Source organism: Pyxicephalus adspersus, chromosome W (genome assembly GCF_032062135.1).
Source record: "Pyxicephalus adspersus chromosome W, UCB_Pads_2.0, whole genome shotgun sequence".
Taxonomy (NCBI): Eukaryota; Metazoa; Chordata; class Amphibia; order Anura; family Pyxicephalidae; genus Pyxicephalus; species Pyxicephalus adspersus.
The window spans coordinates 3,214,814-3,228,289 of NC_092870.1; positions in this window are offsets into that span (position 1 = coordinate 3,214,814).

Sequence of the window (13,476 nt, forward strand, 5' to 3'; positions counted from 1 at the left end):
ACCGATCCTGCAAAAGCCGGCAGGAGCCCTGTGGAGAGTTCTCTTTTCTTTGTGAAGGGCAGGGCGCCCTGGAATGGGTTCACCCCGAGAGAGGGGCCTTTGCCTTGGAAAGTGTTGCAGTTCCGGCGGCGTCTGGTGAGCTCTCGGCAGCCCTTGAAAATTCGGGGAAGAGGGTGTAAATCTCGTACTGGGCCGTACCCATATCTTCAGCAGGTCTCCAAGGTGAACAGCCTCTGGCATGTTAGAACAATATAGGTAGGGGAATACGGCAAGTCAGATCCGTAACTTCGAGATTGGCTCTAAGAGCTGGGTCGGTCGGGCTGGGGCGCAAAGCGGTGTTCTGAATGTCAAAGTGAAGAAATTCAATGAAGCGCAGGTAAACAGCGGGAGTAACTATGACTCTCTTAAGGTAGCCAAATGCCTCGTCATCTAATTAGTGATGCGCATGAATGGATGAACGAGATTCCCACTGTCCCTACCTACTATCTAGCGAAACCACAGCCAAGGGAACGGGCTTGGCGGAATCAGCGGGGAAAGAAGACCCTGTTGAGCGTTACTCCAGTCTGCAACTGTGAAGACACATGAGAGGTGTAGGATAAGTGGGAGGCCCCGGCCCCGCGGCGGGGCGCCGCCGGTGAAATACCACTACTCTTATCGTTTTTTCACTTACCCGGTGAGGCGGGGGGGCGAGCCCCGAGGGGCTCTCGCTTCTGGCTCGCAGGTGTCCTAAGGCGAGCTCAGGGAGGAGAGAAACCTCCCGTGGAGCAGAAGAGCAAAAGCTCGCTTTATCTTGATTTTCAGTATGAATACAGAAGTCAGAATCCTCCCTAAAGGTGACGATACCGCAGTGCCGCGGAGCTCAGGTTGGCCTGGGATAGCCGGCCCCCCAAACCCCCTCCCTGGGGTGGAAATTTTTTTGCAAACATGTATACTGCTTTTTGTTTGCTAACTTTTGGAAATTTTTTGCTAAATTATTTTTTTATGCAGATATGTATGCTGCTCTGTGTTTGCTAACATATTACTTGCAACCTTTACCACACTATAAAAGAACATAACCTAAAATACCTTTTTTATTTTGTTTTATGCAGGTACGCTGGACAACAGGTGCTCCACACCTGCAAAAAGCAGAAAGGGGAACCTATGACCAAGGATGACATTTGGCTGTTTTTGGGCTTAGTGATCCTGCAGGGAGTTGTGGGCAAACTCGTGCAGAAGTGGTACTGGTCCAAGAATAAAATGATTGCCACTCCATTCTTTGACTTTATGAGTTCCTTCTGCAACACAGAACAGATGCTTATGGAACCGTTAGGTCTAACCGGCGCAACCTGCCATCACTGTTTACAAAAGGGAAGCGGAAGACAGGAGAAATTGTTGCCTGGCAGAAAGGCAAGATAATGGCCCTGAGATGGCGTGACACAAAAGATGTGTGCCTGATGAGTACTGTCCATAATGCCTCCACGGTTCTGGTACACACAAAACATGGGAAAGAAGTGATGAAGCCACAGGTGGTGATTGACTACAACAACACCATGGGAGGTGTCGACAGAGCTGACCAAGCCATGACATTCTACCCAGCGATGAGGAAACAGCAAAGGAAGTACTACAAGAAGATTTTCAGGCATCTTGTTGAGCAGTGCATATGGAATGCCTACATTCTGTACAGAAAAAATTGGCAGAGGCCTGTGAATCATTCAGACTTCATTTTGCAAGTTTCCAAATCCATAGTCAAGAACCTCCAAACACCATCAGTGGCTATGAATAGACCTGGACGTCGTGCTTCCACTGTTGTCAACCCAGAACAACTGATGGTCGCCACTTACCTGAATACATCCCACCAACCCAGAAAAAGGCAGCCCCTACAAGGATGTGTGTGGTTTGCTGCTCAAAGACCGATGACAGAGGAAGGAAGGTCAGAAAGGAAACCAGTTTCTACTGTCCTGACTGTGATGTTGGACTTTGTGTAGCACCCTGCTTCAAAATCTACCACAACCGGGATGTCTACTGGAAAAGTAAATATTTTTTTTTCTAAAATCTGCATTTTTTTTTTAAATTTTAGACCTGTAAGTTACAGAAATATGTCCGAGCAAGGGTCTAGTACAGGGGTCGGCAACCTTTACTATCAAAAGAGCCATTTTGCCTCCTCTTCCACTAAAGAAAAATAGTCTGAAGCCGCAAAACATAAAACAGTTTATAAACTTTTAAAAGTTTTAATATTTTTTTAATTTTACCTGTTACAACAAGTGTGCATGTGTAGGCCTACTTTGAAATAAATTAAACACTGAAACATTTAACCACCTGGTGAGAAAAGTTCGGGGTTAACGATAATTGCAACTTTTTTTAGCACGGAAAAGTTCGGGCTTAACGGTTGGGAGGTTAATTTATAACAATATTTATCAATAATATGGAACCCTTGTTTGGACAAATTTCAGTGAAAATGTTTTTATAAATTTGTTTTTTTGATAAATTACATTGTTGTCAATTATTTCATTATTTTTTATAATTATTATTTTTAATTATAATATTATAATTTATGATTATAATATATTAAATAAATATAATTATCATACTCTGGAGTTAATCCTAAGAATTACAGGCCCACAATATAAACAACACATTTCTATGCAAAAATAAATTGTATCACTTTTTGCATAAAAAAACTGACAGAATTAGAACGCTAGGGGGGTTAGTAAGTGATAATGCACCATTTTTGTACAAAGTGAGTGTCTACAAAAGTGAAAGGGATGACATTGCACCATTTGTGTACAAGATTTGTGTTATGCAAGCGGGTGTGGACCCACTGTGCCACTGACCGGGTACACTCCAGAGGGGCGTGACTAAGCAGCTACCAGGTCTTCACTAGAGGCAAGGTTCGGTACACAGCAGAGCAAACAAACAACACACCTTAGCAGTGAGAGTAACGCAGGTAAGCCAGAGATTGTTCAGGCAACTTCCTGTAATAGGAGGTGCCTTTAAATACCTGCAGGACATGAGCCATATGCTGTAGGAAACAGAGGGCGTGTGTGTGTTACCTCAGAGACACACCCACGCCAGCTCACTCATCAGAGCAAGTCCCAGCGTGAAAGAAATACTGACATGGAACATAGGTAGTGGGTTACCTGAGAGATAGGACCCGGCGCCCGTGCCTGCGATTGGGAGCAGCGGCACCGGCACGGCTTGCAGTGCTAACAATTTGTCTACAAAATAAAAGGGATAACAGCCCTTAAAGAGACAACACACTCTTCGACTACAAGGTGTGTACATATAATAGCAAAGGGATAACAAAAGGTGACAACACCAGAAGAAGGTGTGTTTTTTGTACAAGGTGTGTGCCTACAATAGTGAAAGGAATTAAAGCCCCTAAAGTGACAACGTACCATTTGTGTACAAGGTGTGTGGCTTCTAAAGTAAATGGGGTTAACAGCCCTTAATTTGACAATGCACCATTTGTGTACAAGGTGTGTCTACAAAAGCTAAAGGGATAGCAGTTCTTAAAGTGACAACATACCGTTTTTGTACCTTTTTAAGGTTTGTATCTTCAATGGTGAAAAGGGATAACAGCACTTAAAGTTACAAAGCACTATTTGTGTACAAGGTGTGTACCGACATTAACGATAAAAGGCCTTAAAGTGGCAGCGCAACATTTGTGTACAAGGCGTATAACCTCAATATTGAATGGGATAACAGCCCTTAAAATGACAATGCACCATTTGTGTACAAGGTGTGTACATATATTAGTGAAATGGTGACAGCCTTTCAATGGTATATAGAAGAGAAGTAAAAGAAAAGACAGGCTTTTGTAGGCATTCATTATGGTAAAATCAAAATAGGTTTAGTTTCAATATTTTCACCTGTGTACAACAGAGATCTACTAAGCTTTTTCCTCAGCTAAACAGAGATACTGCACTAATAATAATGAACACTAGATTTGTGTTTACAATTTCACAGAGAATTCTAGGGGTATATGGGGTCACTGGGTATTAGTCTCAGCTACTGACGTGTTTTGCCAGTGGGCTTCCTCGGGGTATTTTTGAGACCAGAACTGTTATTAAAAACATATATATACACATTTAGAATACAGCAACTTCAAGGTACTACAGTACAATACCGTATCCAATACATAACAATAAAAACACAGTTATTGTAAAGTATGTTTCATCAAAGTATTATATACAGTATATAGCTGTTTTCATGAGTGTATCAATGAGTGTTTCATGAGGTATCAATGAACATCAGTGTCGGAAAAGTAATGGTGACCAGATTGTGCTTAGGAAGGGCATGACAATAGAAAATATATGATATATAGGTATACCCTACAAAATTGTTTAATGTTTATTCGTTGTATAAATAAGGGAAATGTCACTTACTTAGTAGAATGACCAGTGAGTGTTGATCAAGGAGTAGTTAACAGTGTTAATTATCCGGATAGTGAAGTAATTGGAAAAATAATAACCTATATTGGAAAAGAGGTATACTTAATGTAAGAGGAAAATAGCCATTGCTATCAGTTTATAAAATTCTTAAGTCTAAATTTACTTTAAAGTTGGCAGTGCCTAGACCCAAAGTGATGTTTCTATTAGAACGAGTATCCCATCAGATTTCAATCTTAATTTCTTAAGTCCATGTATGCCAATATACCTAAATAATATGGATACAAGACTCCTGATTAACATATAGAAGTGTATATCTAGGGGGTACAGTGGGTTTTGGCGTATGAAAAAACACTTACAATTTTCCAAAATCTTATGTACAGGGAACTGCCCCAGAAGAATTGGTCAGTATATATGCAGAAAAGAAACCGTTCTTAAATTCTTAAGGGGTTAATTACTGGAATTTAGGACAGAGTTTATTTGTAAGTACAAATTTGACCTACCTAAGGGCTTAGAGATGAGTGATACTGTTAGACTCTGTAGGTGCCAAAGAGAAAGCCTACGGATCTGGGATTAGTTCCTGTTAGGAACTCTGGAATGAGGAATTAAGAAAATAAATATTAATCCCTATATACATTTGAAGCCTAACCATATGTTATCATTCTAAGTTTAGGAGGTGAAGAAAAAGAAGAAAAAAATTACTTTTGCGTTGGTGAATAGTGGGACAGGACGAAGTGCTGGCAGCCAGCCGAGAAGAGACTGTTCCTGCCAGCATTCCGCTCTTAAATGGGTTAACCGCAAAGAAATTGCGCATGTGCAGTCTACTAGTTGTGAAGAACTTCCCCTCTACTATACTGATAACCGTCCATACAGGGGTTTGCACAGGCATGTTTGTGACCAAGGGCGGAAGGAGATTCACTTCTGCACTTACTTTTGTTTAGTGCGTATTCCACATAATCACTAAAGTAGGATTCATAGGATTCATGGACGCTTAAAAGAAATCTTCCAGGGGTGGAATTATTAGACAGCCTTTCAAGTGACATGACCATTTGTTTACAAGGTGTGTACTGTGAATGTATATAAAATTTATATACCACAAGTATAGTGAGAATTAACTCAACATATATTATTCTGTTTTAAAATGACTAACTAACCAGATAAGAAGACAATAGAAACTGCCAGCAGATAAGGAGACCATGGAAACTTTAACCCCTTTATTTATGTATTCTTGTTTATGCTGATTTTTTTGTGTCTTTTATTTAATTTTATTAAAAGTAATTTTTTTTTTTACATGATTGTGTGTTTCAAACATTTTTTATATTCATGATATCTACTAGAACCCTTGTTCGGACATATTTCTGTCATTTACAGGTCTAGAATTTAAAAAAAAAAATTTCATGAAAAACAGTGTAACGCAGTGTAAACAGAAATTTCAGTGTAAACAGAAATCTAGACCTCAGTGTAACACCCAGGTGACGATTCAAGATTGACAGTTTCCACGACAGGACTCCTCCTGACGTCAAAAGAGTCCTGGTTTTCGTAGGGTAAGAAAGTTTTTAAATTTCCAAATACTGCTAATTGTTTGACATTTTTCTACTGCTAATTGTTTGACATTTTCTGCTGCAAATTGTTTGACATTTTTATTGCTTTGACATTTTATTTAAATTGTTATATTGCTATATTGTGGAGAAGGTTGTATCTAGTGCAGATATTCCAACCGTACAGACTTATAACGGCTCAAAGTCTGTCACATTTAGGCAAGTCTCTCATCAGCGTTCTGGTGAGGAAAGACGAGCACAGTGACCTTGTCAGTAAGATTCATATACCACCCGGTATTGAATCGGAATATTCTGTGGGGCCCTCATGAAATATATTTAGAAAAGTTGCTCTTTGAACGTGTCCCAACAACCATATCAGTTGGTAATAATTCAAGAACTGGGGACAAATAGTTGTGGGTGGTGAGAATTATTACCCAAGGAAGTGTTTTTTGAGTAATTGTCACATTTAAAGGAAACAGGACTTTTGAGTATAGAAAAGTATAGTCAAAAGATAAGAAACTGAAGATGGGTGTTTGTTGTTCAAAGGTAAAAGACAAAATGACTGATGATGAAATAATAATGTTAAGTATGGATAAAGGAAATCTTAAATATAGAGACAAGAATTAATTATAAATTTGATGGATATCTGACACCAGATCAATGTAAGGATTATGTTGCCCGAGTATGTGGAACAGAACCTTTCATTCAGGGCATAAGAGTAGCTTATGGTATGCTTTTCATCCGTATATTATTCTGTCTCCCTCTGTTCTCTTGGTCATCCATTCTAAGTGCTATTGATGATAGAAAGGAATGTATCTGCACTTGTGAATGCTCCAAGGCTGTAATTCTTGAATCTGTATACGATGTAGTTGATCCTAGTGCAGTCACCCTTGTATCCACTGCAGTGATCTGATGCTAAAGGGATTCTGTTTTTCACTAAGAGACTTTTTCAAGTGCATGACTAAAGACTCAAAATCCTCCTTACAGAAACTTTAGGAGAGTTTGCAGATCACTGGGAAGACTTTGTTGCTCTACAGGAGAAAGTGAAATCTGGGCTGTCAGACACAGAGATGCTAGAGAGGGAGGAGGGGTGAGTCTGGGCTGTCAGCTTGTGTCCCAGACTCTTCATCCTGAAGCCTCTGATCTGACCTGTGGCTGGGGTTGCCATCTTACTTGTTTCCCAGTCAAAAACAGTTGGGGAGTCTGAGAGGAAAATAATGGTGGAGATCAGATTTCTTGGCTGACCTACTTGGTCCTTTGGTTTTCTTGTACCTGGGCATGAAAGATTCAGCTGGCTGCAAACAGGTTTAACCTCTAAAAAGGGTAATTTTAGTCAGGATGGACTGAGAGCATGGGAAGTGTAAATCCCTTCCCGCGAGATGGTGTGCTAATGATTCATTTCATATGGACATGACAGTGGAGATTAACGTCATAGGATAAGAGATTTAATGGAGCGTATTCAGGCCAGGTGGACGAGAAGGGCAGACTGGACAATCAATAACCAGTGTATGGAAAAACCTGACGAAAGTGTTGATGACTTTATAGTAAGAATGAGACAAGTGTTTGACAATAATTCAGGAATAGACATACCAGCAGATCAGACACAGGGTTCCCCGTACGAGCAACAGCTAAAAAATGCAATTATCAAGGGATTCTTACCCCAAATTGTAAATTTATCACTAAACACATGATAAATCACAGAACCTGTAGATTGACAGATCTAACTGAACATGCCAGACATGCCGAACGGTATTTGTATACAAAACAAAAACCACGTGAGAAGGTCAAGCAAGTAGATGGGTATGCAATAGAAAGTGAGAATGAAAACTGTATGTATGATGCACAAAAGGGGGAGCCACGAAAACCACGTCGCCCCATCAAGGATTATGAGGGAAGACATAAAAGGGGAGAATGTTATAAATGTGGAAAGAAGGGACATTTTGCAAGAGGTTGTATGAGAAAAGACACAGATGAGGAAACAGCATGACTAGGCTCAGAAAGGGAGGAATTTACAGGGGACAAGGAAATTGTTGACCTGAATTTTGCTGACCAATACAAACCAAAGATAACCTTTAAATGTGGAAGGGAAATTAGTGACATTTTTGTGTGACACTGGGGCCTGTAGATCAGTAATAAGAAAACAGGAAGCCCCATCATGGACAAGACAAATGACAGTCATAGTCCGAAATCCAGGGGGTGACATGACAACAGAAACCTAGATGGAAGTGATTGGATAAGGGGGTGGTTGCATAATCACCCAGGACCAGGGGAAGGAACGACCGACCCTCATATGACAGTATATTACCATAGACAGGAGGGTCCAGACCTTCCTTTTGAAAGCCAATACTGGACAGAGACAGAACATGAACTCTTAGTTGTAAGGGCCTGAGCAAAATCAGGAGCCTTACAGGATGACAGTATGATTTGGGTACTGGGTAGAAAGCTGGTATTACCAAAAAACTTGTATAGGTTAGCAGTGATAGTGACACATGTGTCAACAGGAGGGACCATATCAGGTACTCCTAACTACCCAAACAGCTGTAAAGGTGGAGGGCCGATCTGCCTGGATCCACCTGACCCATTGTAGGAAAGCAATAGGGATGCAGGGATCATCTGATAGTGATGTGAATGACAGCAGAAGTGCCACCTAGAAGAACGATTTCTCGATCGAAGGGGAGCACCACTGTCCACTCCAGTGCAGTGAAAGTAACACAGAGAACCATCAGGTGATCTACTAAATAAAAGGGAGGTTATTTAGATATGGGTACACCCTTGGATCCTTTAGGCCTGTATTGGTGGATAACTGTGTGGGCAGTCCAAGCACAGAATCTTACACCAGTTACCGTATTTTTTGCTGTATAAGACGCACTTTTTCTTCCCCAAAACTGGGGGGGAAAAGTTAGTGTGTCCTATACTACAAATGTGTTATAAAATAATTAAAATAATATACTCATCCGATACCCGATCCTGCGTGTGTCTCTGGCTGCATGCAGCGTCTGTCTCCTCTCCTCTGCCAGCATCGTGTCTTCTCCTGTCTGTAAAGCAGAGCGCACATGAGTGATCAGAAGGGGAATAATCTTTCAGAATCTTTTTTTTCTAGATTTTCCTCCTTTAAAATTGGGTGCGTCTTATATTATATTATATATAAATATTTATATTTAGTCTTATACGGCGAAAAATACGGTATTTACACTTTAGATTTCTGTAAAATAGTCAATTGCGAACAGGAGGGAGGTGGGCCCATTCCTTGGAGATGCAATAATAGAAACGCCCCATATGCAGTCAGTCACATCTATGTCTGTGTAACAGATAGTTATTATGGGAATAATTGTGCAAGTTGGGGAGCAGCAGGCTGAAATATAGGGGCAATTATACTTGCTATATTAACACTTAGAAAAAAGGAAAAAAATTTAAGTACTGCACACACTTAGAAAAAAGGAAAAAAATTTAGGTACTGCAACACAGCAGAGCCAGTTTGCAGCAACTGCACATGGACCACACAGCAATTTAAAAACCACAGAAATTTATTAGCAGATATATGGTGGTTGTGTGGGGTTCCCGGAGGCGCCTTGGCCTTGCACCTGGTCAAGTGAAACCAGATAAGAAGACCATAGAAACTGCCAGCAGATAAGGAGACCATGGAAACTATAACCCCCCCAAGAAAACCAATTAAAAGTGGAATGTACAGCGGCAGTAAAAAGAAAAACAACATCTCGCTTTTTCTCCAGGCAAATTAAAGAAGAGACCAGCCCAGAATTGGATGAGCGGTGACGCAAGGAACTAAAGGAGATAAAATATAGACTTTGGCTAAAGTTTTCAGAGACTCTCATAGACAGAGGAAGGGACAGTCCCAACCTCTATTGCCTTGTCTGTTGTGAGTTTCCCACGCGTGAATAAAACCTTGATTCTTTTACTATACCTCAGAAGTTGTCGTGAATAATTGTCAACTTACCATTGACAGTACCTACAATAGCGAAAAGGGAAAACAGCCCTTAAAGTGACAACGCATGATTTTTTAATGCAGGGTGTGTCTACAATAGTGAAAATGACAAAGCCATAAAGAAGGGCATTCCAAAAATATAAAAGTGAAGGATCACCTTCATCATTTGAAAATTATAAATATAACAAAAGATGTAAAAGGGGATAAAATGTGCAAAACTTCAAAATGAAAGACAGATTGCAAAGGAGAGTAAGGCAAACCCCAACAAACCTTTTAAACATATTAATAGCAAAAAGATCAGATCTGAGCATGTAGGCCCTATAAAGGATGTCTCTGGATTGGTAACTGGGGATAAAGAAAAGGCAGATTTACTAAACACTTTCTTTTAGCTCTGTGTAAACAAATGACAGAGCTCAAGTCCAAATGAATAATAGCAATGTCACTGCCTTAAACGGTTCACAACGGCTCAAAATTGATATAATTAATAAATAGTTGGGCAAAATTAAGGTTTACAAAGCACCAGGACCTGATGGATTGCATCCACGTGTCCTCAAAGAGCTTAGCTCATTTCTAATTTTTAGAGACTCTTTAGTCACTGGCATGGTACCAATGGATTGGTGCAAGGCCAATGTGGTTCCTATCTTCAAAAAGGGAGCAAAGTAATTTCCAGTTAACTACTACCGGTTACTTTAACGTCCATAGTTGGAAAGATCCTAGAGAGTTTGATAAAGAACCACATAGAGGAGTTTCTGCTAGAAAAAAAAAGTGATAGTCAGCATGGCTTCAAGAAAGACCAAAGTTGTCAAACAAATTTACTCTCCTTTTATGAGGAAGTAAGTAAACAGGTAGACAGTGGAATAGCAGTTAATATAGTATACTTGGACTTTGCTAAAGCATTTGACACCCCACAGACGGGTAATATGCAAGTTAGGGTCAACAAGTTTAGAAAAGGTATGCACTTGGGGGCTAACAACATGCGTGATTCATACTGTCTAGGGGGAATACATTTCGGGGAGTCAGAAATGCAAAAGGATCTGGAGGTTCTTGTAGATCATAGACTTAATAACAGCATGCAATGCCAAGCTGCAATATCTAAAGCTAGCAAAATAATTTCTTGTAATAAAAGAGGAATAGACTGCAGAGATGGAGACATAATCCTGCCCCTGTACAAAGCATTGGTTAGACCACATCTGGAATATGCAGTCCAGTTTTGAGCACCACAAAAAGGACATTGTGGAATTGGAGAGAGTGCAGAGAAGGGTAAATAAATTAATAAAAGGAATGGAGGAGCTCAGCTATGAGGAGAGATTAGCTGAACTGAATCTATTCTCCCTTGAGAAGAGACGTCTTCACTGTAAGGTCTGTGAAAATGTGGAATCGGCTCCCTCAGGAAGTAGTTTCAGCAACTACTATAGATTGCTGTAAGAAAAAGCTGGATGCTTTTCCTAGAAGCACAGAATATAACTGGTGATTAAGGATTTAAAGTAAAAATAACAGTGACCATTCATCCAGGTACCATCTGATTGCCTCATGGATTCAGGAACAAAATGTTTTTCCCCCTGTTGGAGCAAATTGTACCAGGGGTTTTTTGCCTTCCTCTGGACCAAGTATATCCATAGGTTTTTTTTTTTATCTGGGATATGTTTATTTCCCTGGTGGTTCAACTTGATGGACTTATTTCTGTTTTCAACTTGACCTACTATGTAACTATGTAACCCTAATGTGAGAAAGCGCCATTTTTGTACAAGGTTTGTGTCTTCAATAGTGACACGCATAACAGCCCTTATAGTGACAACGCACCATTTTTGTACAAGGTTTGTGTCCTCAATAGTAAAAAAGGGATAACAGCCCTTTGTTGACAACGCACGATTTGTGTACAAGGTGTATAACCTCAATATTGATGGGCATACCATCCCTTAAAATGACAAAGCACCATTTGTGTACAGGGTGTGCACCTACAATAGAAAAGGGATAACAGCCCATAAGGTGACAACACACCATGAAAGGGATGAAATACCTCCTTTGCCAACGAACCATTAGTGTACAAGGTGTATCTACAAAAGCGAAAGGAATAACAGCCCTTAAGGTGACAACATACCATTTATGTACAAGGTGTGTGTTCTTCAATAGTGAAAGGGATAACAGCCTGTGACATGGCAAAAATTGAGTCATCTTTGAGGGAAGGTATATTTCTCCTTGTTTCCTCTCCTATGGGACAGATTAACCAGCAACATGTCTGCTGGGATTCCAGACCTGGGTTTTGCATGTCACTCAGAAGTGTTCTGATCCAGGCTAGAGTTTGGTTTTGTCTGGCCATTAATTACTGCACAGCTGTGAGCAGCAGGTAAAAGGGGAAGGAGAGGAAGAAAGATCTCTCCTGGGGCACAGGGAAACTGCCTGTGAGAATGGCTCTTGTACTACATGTGAGTAAAGGTTGATGGAATGTTTGTGTTGAGTTGGCTGGGTTAGCCACCAACTGGTAGAGAGAAATCTGCCTGCTGTTTAGTCAGTGCCTGATTGGCTAGGATTTATTTTTGTTTTGTTTTATCTTCTGTAACCTTTTTAACCACCTGGGCGTTACACTGATGTCTAGATTTCTGTACCAAAAGCGGTACACTGTTTTTCATGAAATTTGTTTTTTTTAAATTGTAGACCTGTAACTTACAGAAATATGTCCGAACAGGGTTCTAGTAGATATCATGAATATAAAAAATGTTTGAAACACACAATCATGAAAAAAAAAAATACTTTTAATAAAATTAAATAAAATACACAAAAATCAGCTTAAACAAGAATACATAAATAAATGAAAAATACTGAAAATGCGATAATTCGGTATACTGTATAGTAATATATTTTTCTAAAACACCTCCCTAGTGTGGTAAATTTTAAAACCAATCACATACCAATAGACAAAACCACATAAATATATTTTGTATTATTTTGTATTGGATTGGATACAGGACTTTGTATTCATTCCAATACAAAATGAGCATTTGAATTTACCAGTTATATACTTTTGTATTTATTTTATATTATTTTGTATTGGATTGGATACAGGAGTTTGTAATTTTTTAAATTATTTTGTATTGGATTGGATACAGGAGTTTGTATTCAATCCAATACAAATTGTTTTGAATTGAATTTCCCGCACACGCGCCGACGTCATTGCCGAGGGACACGTACACGCTACGGACGGAGAAGAAGAAGCCGGCCGGCTTCTTCTTCTCGGAGAAGGCACCCGACGCTGGAGAGGGAGATCGACGCTGGAGAACGACGCTGGAACATGAACACAACACTGGATGATCACAGCGGGACCAGGTAAGTGATGATTTTCATACAGTGAGAAAAGTTTGGGTTTATCGATAATTGCAATTTTTTTTAACCCGAACCAAGGTCGGGTTTAACGGTCGGGTGGTTAATAAAACTGACTGCTGATCAGTTTCAACCTTAACTAATGTCTCCAGTGTACTTCAGACATCTCTCCTGCAGTCTAAGTCTAACCTCTCCTGCAGTCTAACCTTTTACCCCAGAAAATGTAATCCCACAAGGGTGGTATACCACATATGGTGCAGGATGTGGGCATCTCTCTATTTAGACTGTAAAATGGAGGATGTGATGAAAGCATTGA